The 8,639-nt window shown below is 44.9% G+C and overlaps 1 pseudogene across 1 annotated transcript; it reads right to left on the reverse strand.

Moving 5' to 3' along the window:
* Nucleotides 1-4,850: 4,850 nt before the first annotated feature.
* On the reverse strand, nucleotides 4,851-5,563 carry LOC309548138 (eukaryotic translation elongation factor 1 epsilon-1-like; annotated as a pseudogene). The gene has a single exon. The product of its transcript is annotated as a eukaryotic translation elongation factor 1 epsilon-1-like (transcript).
* Nucleotides 5,564-8,639: the final 3,076 nt, after the last annotated feature.

Here is an 8,639-nt window from a genome sequence, read left to right on the forward strand (position 1 = left end):
TCTTCAAATAAGCTCTAAAAGCTGTAAGGGAAAAGTTAAAACTTTTTTTTTTTTTAGAGAGAAATTTGGATATTTACATTTTTGTGTATGTTTGATCTTATAAAAGGCATTTAGATTTAATTTAAAATTTACAAATAGTGACTATTTATGAGCTTAATGCAGGTTAGCTTTTATATTTAGTATAAATTATGTAAAATGTGCAGGGTTTTTATCTGCTAATAATGATTTTAGTGTATTATTAGTGAAAATATTGTTTTGATAAACATTTGCACAAATATCCTTGTGCCCTAAATATCAGTAGCACCTTATTTTTATTCTACTGGTCATGTGCTTTTAGAAAATATATGGCTTGGAGGGGGGTCTTTAACAAACTCTGAAAGCTGTAAGAGAAAAATAAAAAAGCAATGGAAAAATTGCTAAAGTGGAGCAAAGGACCTGGCAGCGAATGAGTTAAAGGCTAAAAGAAAGCTGCTTTAGGCCCCTTTCCACACTTTTATGACTTGTCCTGCGATTTGGGACTGCAGAGTCGCATGACAGGTCATATTCCATGAGTACCATTCATATTTGTACAACTTTATGTTGCAACGACTTCATAGTAGTCCCTGCACTACTTTAAGCCAATTTAATGCATTTTGAGGTCCATAGACATAGGCATTGCTTCAAGTCCAGTCAAAATTGTGGCAAAATCATGGTAATATTGTGGCTTTTAGATAGCACAACTGTGAAAGGGGCCTTAAACTTGCAGTAAGCTTTGCAAAAGTTGCTGAAAGTTTCATAAAAGCTTGCTGTTTACATTGCTCTTATCAAAGCGAAAGGCCATCTGAAACAGGACTAAATGTGCCTAGAAAAGGCTGAAGATGATGGGATAATGGAGTCTATCCTAATACATAAAGCTACCTAAATACTGTATAGTTTATTCATTTTTATGTACAGATGAAAGAAAATCTCTACTAAAAGATATTTCAGAAACTTTAAGTTGACAGCCAGTGTAGAAAAGTCTAATACCTTTACAGAAATAGGATTCAAAAACAGCAAAAAAAAAAAAATAATAATAATTTTTTTAAAAAAGCCAGCACAAGTTTTGTAAAAAAATATGTTTTACTATAGTGACATAGAAGTATACTGCTTTCAAGCAAATCCACTAAAAAGGCTATTAAAGGCTGTTAAAGCACAATCCATTTTGTTCAAACCTCATAAATTAATATCATGAATACATTTTCATATTTGATAATATAATCTAATAATTCCAAATAAGATTGACTGTGCTGTGAAAGATATGTAGAATTCTTGTCAATGCTTTCCAGGCCATGTGCCAGTGGCCCTCGGGTTCAGTTTGCACCAGAACTACCGAACATGGAAAAAGTTCGGACCTGAACCGCAAACCCTATTAAAGTCTATGGACTCCAAACTTGAAAAATCAAAAGTCCCCATTTTTAAGGCCTATATGAAAATTATTGGACATAAAAAAAGGTATCAGGGTCCGAGTACTGCCCTGGGGGACATCTATAAATGCAAACATTTTTAAAGGAGCACTGATTTTAATGATGCTTAAAGTGACACAATAAAAATGTAAAATTCCTTTAAAGCGGTTGTAAAGGCAGAAGGTTTTTTTTATCTTAATGCATTATATGCATTAAGATAAAAAGCCTTCTGTGTGCAGCAGCCCCCCCCCCAGCCCCCCTAATACTTACATGAGGTCCCTCTAGCTCCAGCGATGTTGTAGGAATGTCTTGGCCATCCAGGACTTCCCTCCTCATTGGCTGAGACAGCAGCTCAGCGCTACTGGCTCCTACTGCTGTCAAAGTCAGTCAGCCAATGAGTATAGAAACGGGGCGGGGCAGGGCCGGGCCGCAGCTCTGTGTCTGAGTGGACACCAGTGACGGCCCGTGCATAGGGGGCGCCAGGGCGCCGCCCCCCTACCCCTAAAAAAAAAGAAAAAAAAAAAAACGAACAAATAAAGTTGTTCAAAAAAGAAAATTGGGTTCGCCGGCCTTGCCTGAAGGAACTGGTGGCTGGGGGGGGGGGGGGGGGGGTTACGTCCCAGAAGAGGCGCGGATTGGCTGCCTTCAGGGGGGTATCCTGGGCGCATGTCTTTGCGGTTGGACACCCCCACTTTCTGATATCCTGGCTGTGATTGGTCCAGTCTACAGCCTGGACCAATCATCATCCAGGATATCGCTGACGTCGCAATGGGGGCGGTGCCGGTGCGTGCGTCAGTCACTCACCGTCACCGCCGCTCAGAGAAGAGGAGAGGCTGCCCGCCGGTTCCCGCCGCCGAGACGAGGGAGAAGGACCTGCCGCAGAAGAGGAGGAAGAAGCTGAGCCGCGCCGCCGCCAGGTAAGTTTGAAGGGAGCAGGCCGCCTGCCGGTTCCCTCCACCGAGACGAGGGAGAAGGACCCGCCGCAGAAGAGGAAGAAGCTGAGCCGCCCCGCCGCCAGGTAAGTTTGAAGGGAGCACGCACGCTGGCACTCTGCAATCATTGGGGTACAATGCTGGCGCTCTGCAATCATTGGGGGACAATGCTGGCGCTCTGCAATCATTGGGGGACAATGCTGGCGCTCTGCAATCATTGGGGGACAATGCTGTGGCGCTCTGCAATCATTGGGGGACAAAGCTGTGGCGCTCTGCAATCATTGGGGGACAATGCTGTGGCGCTCTGCAATCATTGGGGGACAATGCTGTGGCGCTCTGCAATCATTGGGGGACAATGCTGTGGCGCTCTGCAATCATTGGGGGACAATGCTGTGGCGCTCTGCAATCATTGGGGGACAATGCTGTGGCGCTCTGCAATCATTGGGGGACAATGCTGTGGGCACTCTGCAATCATTGGGGGACAATGCTGTGGCGCTCTGCAATCATTGGGGGACAATGCTGTGGCACTCTGCAATCATTGGGGGACAATGCTGTGGCGCTCTGCAATCATTGGGGGACAATGCTGTGGCGCTCTGCAATCACTGGGGTACAATGCTGTGGCACTCTGCAATCATTGGGGACAATGCTGTGGCACTCTGCAATCATTGGGGACAATGCTGTGGTGCTCTGCAGTGATTGGGGACAATGCTGTGGCGCTCTGCAGTGATTGGGGACAATGCTGTGGCGCTCTGCATTGAAAGGGGCTCGCACGCTGAACTCTGCATTGATGGGGGCACGGAACAGTTGCATTGAAGGGGGCACGCACGCTGAACTCTGCACAGTGTTTATTGCATTGAAGGGGGCACAGCACAGTTGCATTGAAGGGGGCATGCACGCTGAACTCTGCATTGTGGGGGCACAGCACAGTGTTCATTGCATTGAAGGGGGCACAGCACAGTTACATTGAAGGGGGCATGCACACTGAACTCTGCATTGTTGGGGCACAGCACAGAGTTCATTGCATTGAAGGGGGCACAGTGTTTATTGCATTGAAGGGGGCACAGCACAGTGTTTATTGCATTGAAGGGGGCACAGCACAGTGTTTATTGCATTGAAGGGGGCACAGCACAGTGTTTATTGCATTGAAGGGGGCACAGCACAGTGTTCATTGCATTGTGGGGGCACAGCACAGTGTTCATTGCATTGAAGGGGGCACAGCACAGTGTTTATTGCATTGAAGGGGGCACAGCACAGTGTTTATTGCATTGAAGGGGGCACAGCACATTGTTCATTGCATTGAAGGGGGCACAGCACAGTTGCATTGAAGGGGGCACAGCACAGTTGCATTGAAGGGGGCATGCACGCTGAACTCTGCATTGTGGGGGCACAGCACAGTGTTTATTGCATTGAAGGGGGCATAGCACAGTGTTTATTGCATTGAAGGGGGCACAGCACAATGTTCATTGCATTGAAGGGGGCACGCACGCTGAACTCTGCATTGAAGGGGGCATGTACACTGGTCTCTGCATTGAAAGGGGGCATGTACGCTGGTCACTGCATTGAAAGGGGGCATATACCATCTCCTGTACCATGACCTGTGACATGCCTATACCATATCTGTGCCATGCCTATATCATCACCTGTGCCATGCCTGTACCATCACCTATGCCATGCCTATACCATCTCCTGTGCCATGCCTGTACCATCACCTATGCCATGCCTATACCATCACCTGTGCCATGCCTGTACCATGACTTCAAAGTCACGCAATTTTTTACTGCGTTTTTTGACGCGAAGCAATACCTATTACATTTTTCTTTTTGCGCCCCCCCAAAAATTTTGAGCACCAGCCGCCACTGGTGGACACACAGAGCTGTGGCTCCGCTCATGGGCCCCCATAGCAATCTGCTTGCTGTTGGGGGCACCCAAGAGGAGGGAGGGGCCAGGAGAGCTGAAGAGGGACCTGAAAAGTGGAGGATCCAGGCTGCTCTGTGCAAATCCACTGCAACATAGTGGATTTTTTTCCCACTAAAATGAAAATTTATTAAGCATAACATTTTCATTTGTTCCTATATTATGGGTTTAGATATTCAACCTGCCAAGACAAATGGTAGATTTATAACAGGTTTTTGTTAAATATTAGGAGCAGCAAGCAGACTCTTTTGGCACAGTATTATAAAAACACAGGAAAGGAGGGAATTTTTTTTAACATATTCCTCATTTTAGCCCTTGTTCACACCAATGCAATTTGTTAGTTCCAAATTGCAGGACAAGTCGCACCCCCATTTCCGGCAATGGAACAGTTCAAACTGCCACGCCTCATGTTGCAGCAACTTTAAAATAGGTTCCTGCACTACTTTTTTTCCCGATTTCCTTGTGACTTGCACAGACTCCTGTTAAAAACAAAAAAAAAACGCAATTGCTAAAATAGAAAGGATTTCAAAACCGCACTGATGTGAACCAGGGCTTAAGAAAGCTGGAGAGAAATGCAAAATTTAAATAGAAGTTAACTACCAAAATCATTAAAATAAATAACAAAACTGGGCTCTGAATGGTTTTGTGAATGCTTCATATTAGATGTGCCAACCACCTGAAGTAAATGGCCAAGCCTGAAGAGGAAGCATGTGTATTAATTGGTACTAGATGGGAATGCCGGTGGAAGCTGTCCAGTCCGCTAATGAATATTCATATAGATTCTATTTTTAATGAAGACCAAGCTTGGGAGATGCTGCCGAACGCCAGGGTAGTGCTGGATATGACTAAACCAATGAGATACATTAATGCAAGTTTCCTTTTCTTGAACCGAAAGGTCAGCTATACATGGATGAAGCCCATTATAAATTAAAATATCTGCCAATGTTATTTTATTTCCAGCCATGTATACTTTATCCTCCAGATACAGGTTAAGGTCCTTTAGAATGGATCGAACATCTTTTTGGAAGATAATCTGTCTATACGAGTAATTCTATATTCCAGCCACTGTTGTACAATTGCCTTCTCTTCTATTGAAACACCAAGGAGTTCCTCCTTTTTGGCCTCTGTAACTAAATGAGAAGTGATAGTGGCCAGTCCCAGCAAGCTAGGGCCTTTATTGGCTTGAAGCACAGGAATCTGTCTGTCCCCCTGAGTGCGGCTGCTGTACTTTCCTGCCTTTAATCCCAGGCATTTCTCCAGCGCACACTTTTTTTTTTTTTTTTTTTTGTAGAGCATATTTTTTATTCTTAAATCAGTTCTAAATGTTTTTTTCTTGGAAAAAAATCTGTTCATTCTGGTGTTGTGGGGCAGAAAAAAAGCAAAACGATAAAAAAAAAAATTGAGGGGCAGAAAGGGGTTGGTGGAAGACGAATCAGGTGGTTGGTCCAAGGTTGGCAGCTGGAACAGGCAACTGGAGAGGCAGCAGCATCAATAGCTTACAATCCTCAGGTACTTTATGGTTTCATGACATTTTGGGGTCAACTGTCCACTGTGAATGCCATTCCCTCCTATGAGGAGGAAAATTGCTTGACATGTTTTGACAATGTGTATGTCGAATGTTGTTCCTCCGTCTGAGCTTTTTGTCCTTGCATCCAGGCACTGTTGTGATTCGTCAAACCAGAGGTCCCTGAGCACACTGCATTTCACCCCTCCAAGCACTATGCCATTGATAAATAATTGGCTTTGATTTTTGGCAACAATAGTGGCCAATTCTTGTGACGTTCTTACAGGCGAAGCCCCCTGCCGGCAATAGAAAAATGGGAAAAAATGGCATGGGGGTCCCCCTCTGGGTCTGGTATGGATTTTAAGGTAAACCCCACACCAACAGTTTTAAAAAAAATTGCATGGGGTTCCCTCCAGGATCATTTTTAGACCCTTGTCTGAGCATGCAGCCTGGCAGGCAAGGAAGGGGGGGAGGGCGAACAAGCTCCCACCCCTAACAATATTAGGCCACATGCCCTAAACATGGGAGGGGTTTCCCAAAGCACCTTGTCACCATGTTGATGGGGACAAGGGCCTCTTTCCCACAACCCTGGATGGTGGTTGTGGGGGTATATGGACAAGGGGCTTATCAGATTCTGGAGGCCCCCTTTAACAATGGTGCCCCTTGAGCCTGACCCTCCCTATGTGAATGAGTATAGGGTACATTGTACCCCTACTCATTCACCAAAAAAAAGTGTCAAAAAGAAAAACACACACACACAGTTTTTGACAATTCCTTTATTACAAAATAAAAAAACAATGTCCCCCGATCTAGATTTATCATCAATCATGACACCTGCCGCACCGCCGGACCAGAAAAAAAGAATTTGAAAAAGCTCCGCCTGCAACAAAGGCTAGCCATTGACTGCCTGCTCTGCCATCTTGAATAGGTTCTTGAATAGGTAAGGAGCAGGGCCACCTTGCTATGTCACCTGGTGGCACTGCCCCCTTGTGACATCACCGAACAGTGCATGCTGGGTCAGTGACATCACATGGGAGAGATGCCACCAGATGACGTTGCCAGGTGGCCCTGCCCCTTACCTATTTGGCAAGGTATGCCGTGATGGGACAGCAAAGAGCATGAGTCCCTGCATGCATTCAGGTAGGTGGTTCAGATTTTTGGTGAGGGTCAGCAGCTTTTCCTTGATGTGGTAGAAGTGTATTTGGACTATGGTGTCCTTAGGAAGGCGTTCAGAAGCATGCTCGGATTTTGGGAGTCATTGAATGCGGTCAATATTTAATTCCTTAGGTTCTGGAGTCAGGCAGTGTTTCACAAAGTATTCCAGAGAATTAAAACTTGGGTTTGTGATATTTACCAGATATTGAAATGCCTCAGGTTTGTATATTATTTCTTCTTGAGCGGTCTTTGAATTTGATCCAAGTGATATCATCTTCCATTTAATTCTGGACACCTACTTAGTCATTAAAAGTAGCCACCAATTCCTCTTACGCTCAGTGTGGGTTACTGTGTTACATCATTTTTAAATTGCTATATAAGGGATAATATGTCAGCATGGAATGTGCTCCGTAGAGGCACTAGCATATCTTTGAGGGTTGTGTCAGTAACAGGTTGGTTGCTAGTAGAGATGGGCTTAACACCCACAGGTTGAGTTTGTGCCAGAACATCGCAAAAGTTCGGACCCGAACCACAAACCCCATTGAAGTCTATGGGATCCAAATTTGAAAAATCAAAAGTCTCCATTTTGAAGGCTTAAATGCAAGTTATTGGCCATAAAAAGGGTATGGAGGCCAAGGTACTGCAATGGGGGACATGTACCAATGCAAAAGTAACTTTTAAAAAATATAATTTTTAATGGAGCAGTGATTTTAATGATGCTTTAAGTGAAACAATAAAACTGAAACATTCCTTTAAATATAGTGTCTGGGATCCCCTTAGTCTGCCTGTAATGTGGCACATCTGTACCATGTATAGAACCTGCTGCAGCAAAACTGACATTTATATTGTAAAAAAAAGTTTTTTTTAATCCCGTCCACACTATAGCCAAAAGACGGCTACAGCGTGAGCTTAAAATGCCGGGAGGTCACCCAGCCCCCTGCGGTGCACAGGCGGTGATTTCTGTGATCGCCGAGTCCTTGGGAATCGGCTCATCACAGATCGGTGTAAAGTGTCAATCACAGCACCCTTTTTTATGTGATCAGCTGATAGCCAATGACAGCAGACAACAGAAGTAAACATAAGCCAGTTATCGGCTTTTTTTTGTGGGGGGGTCTACGGGCAGGGGGCTTATCGGAATCTGGAAGCCCCCTTTAACAATGGGGCCCCCAGATCCCAGCTCTACATGTGAATGCATTTGGGGTACATAGTACAGTAGATAGTCCCCCCTGCCCCAAAGCACCCCCCATGTTGAGGGCATGTGGCCTGGTATGGTTCAGGAGGGGGGCCGCTCGCTCGTCAGCCCCTTTTCCTGGCCTGCTGGGCTGCATGCTCAGGGTCTGGTATTGATTTTGCGGGGGATACGTGGTCTTTAAAATGTTTTGGCATGGGATTCTCCTTAAAATACTTACCAGACCCATGTTCTATACACAGTACAGATGCACGCTTAAAATATAGTGCCTTGGGGTTCCCTTAGTCTTCCTGTAACATGGCTTATCAGTATTGTGTACAGAACCTGCTGCAGTAAAACTGACATGTATAAAGAAAAAAAAAACACATTTAAACGGCAATACAAAAATGTTAAAAAAAAAGGCGTGCCCCCCACCCCAAACCATACCAGGCCCTTAAGGATTTTAAAGAGGAAACCCCAAGGCAACATAAAAAAAATGGAATGCCCCCCCCCCCCAAAATTCATAAGAGACACTTATCCAAGCA

Source organism: Pelophylax lessonae (genome assembly GCF_965119305.1).
Source record: "Pelophylax lessonae genome assembly, chromosome: 2".
NCBI classification, from domain to species: domain Eukaryota; kingdom Metazoa; phylum Chordata; class Amphibia; order Anura; family Ranidae; genus Pelophylax; species Pelophylax lessonae.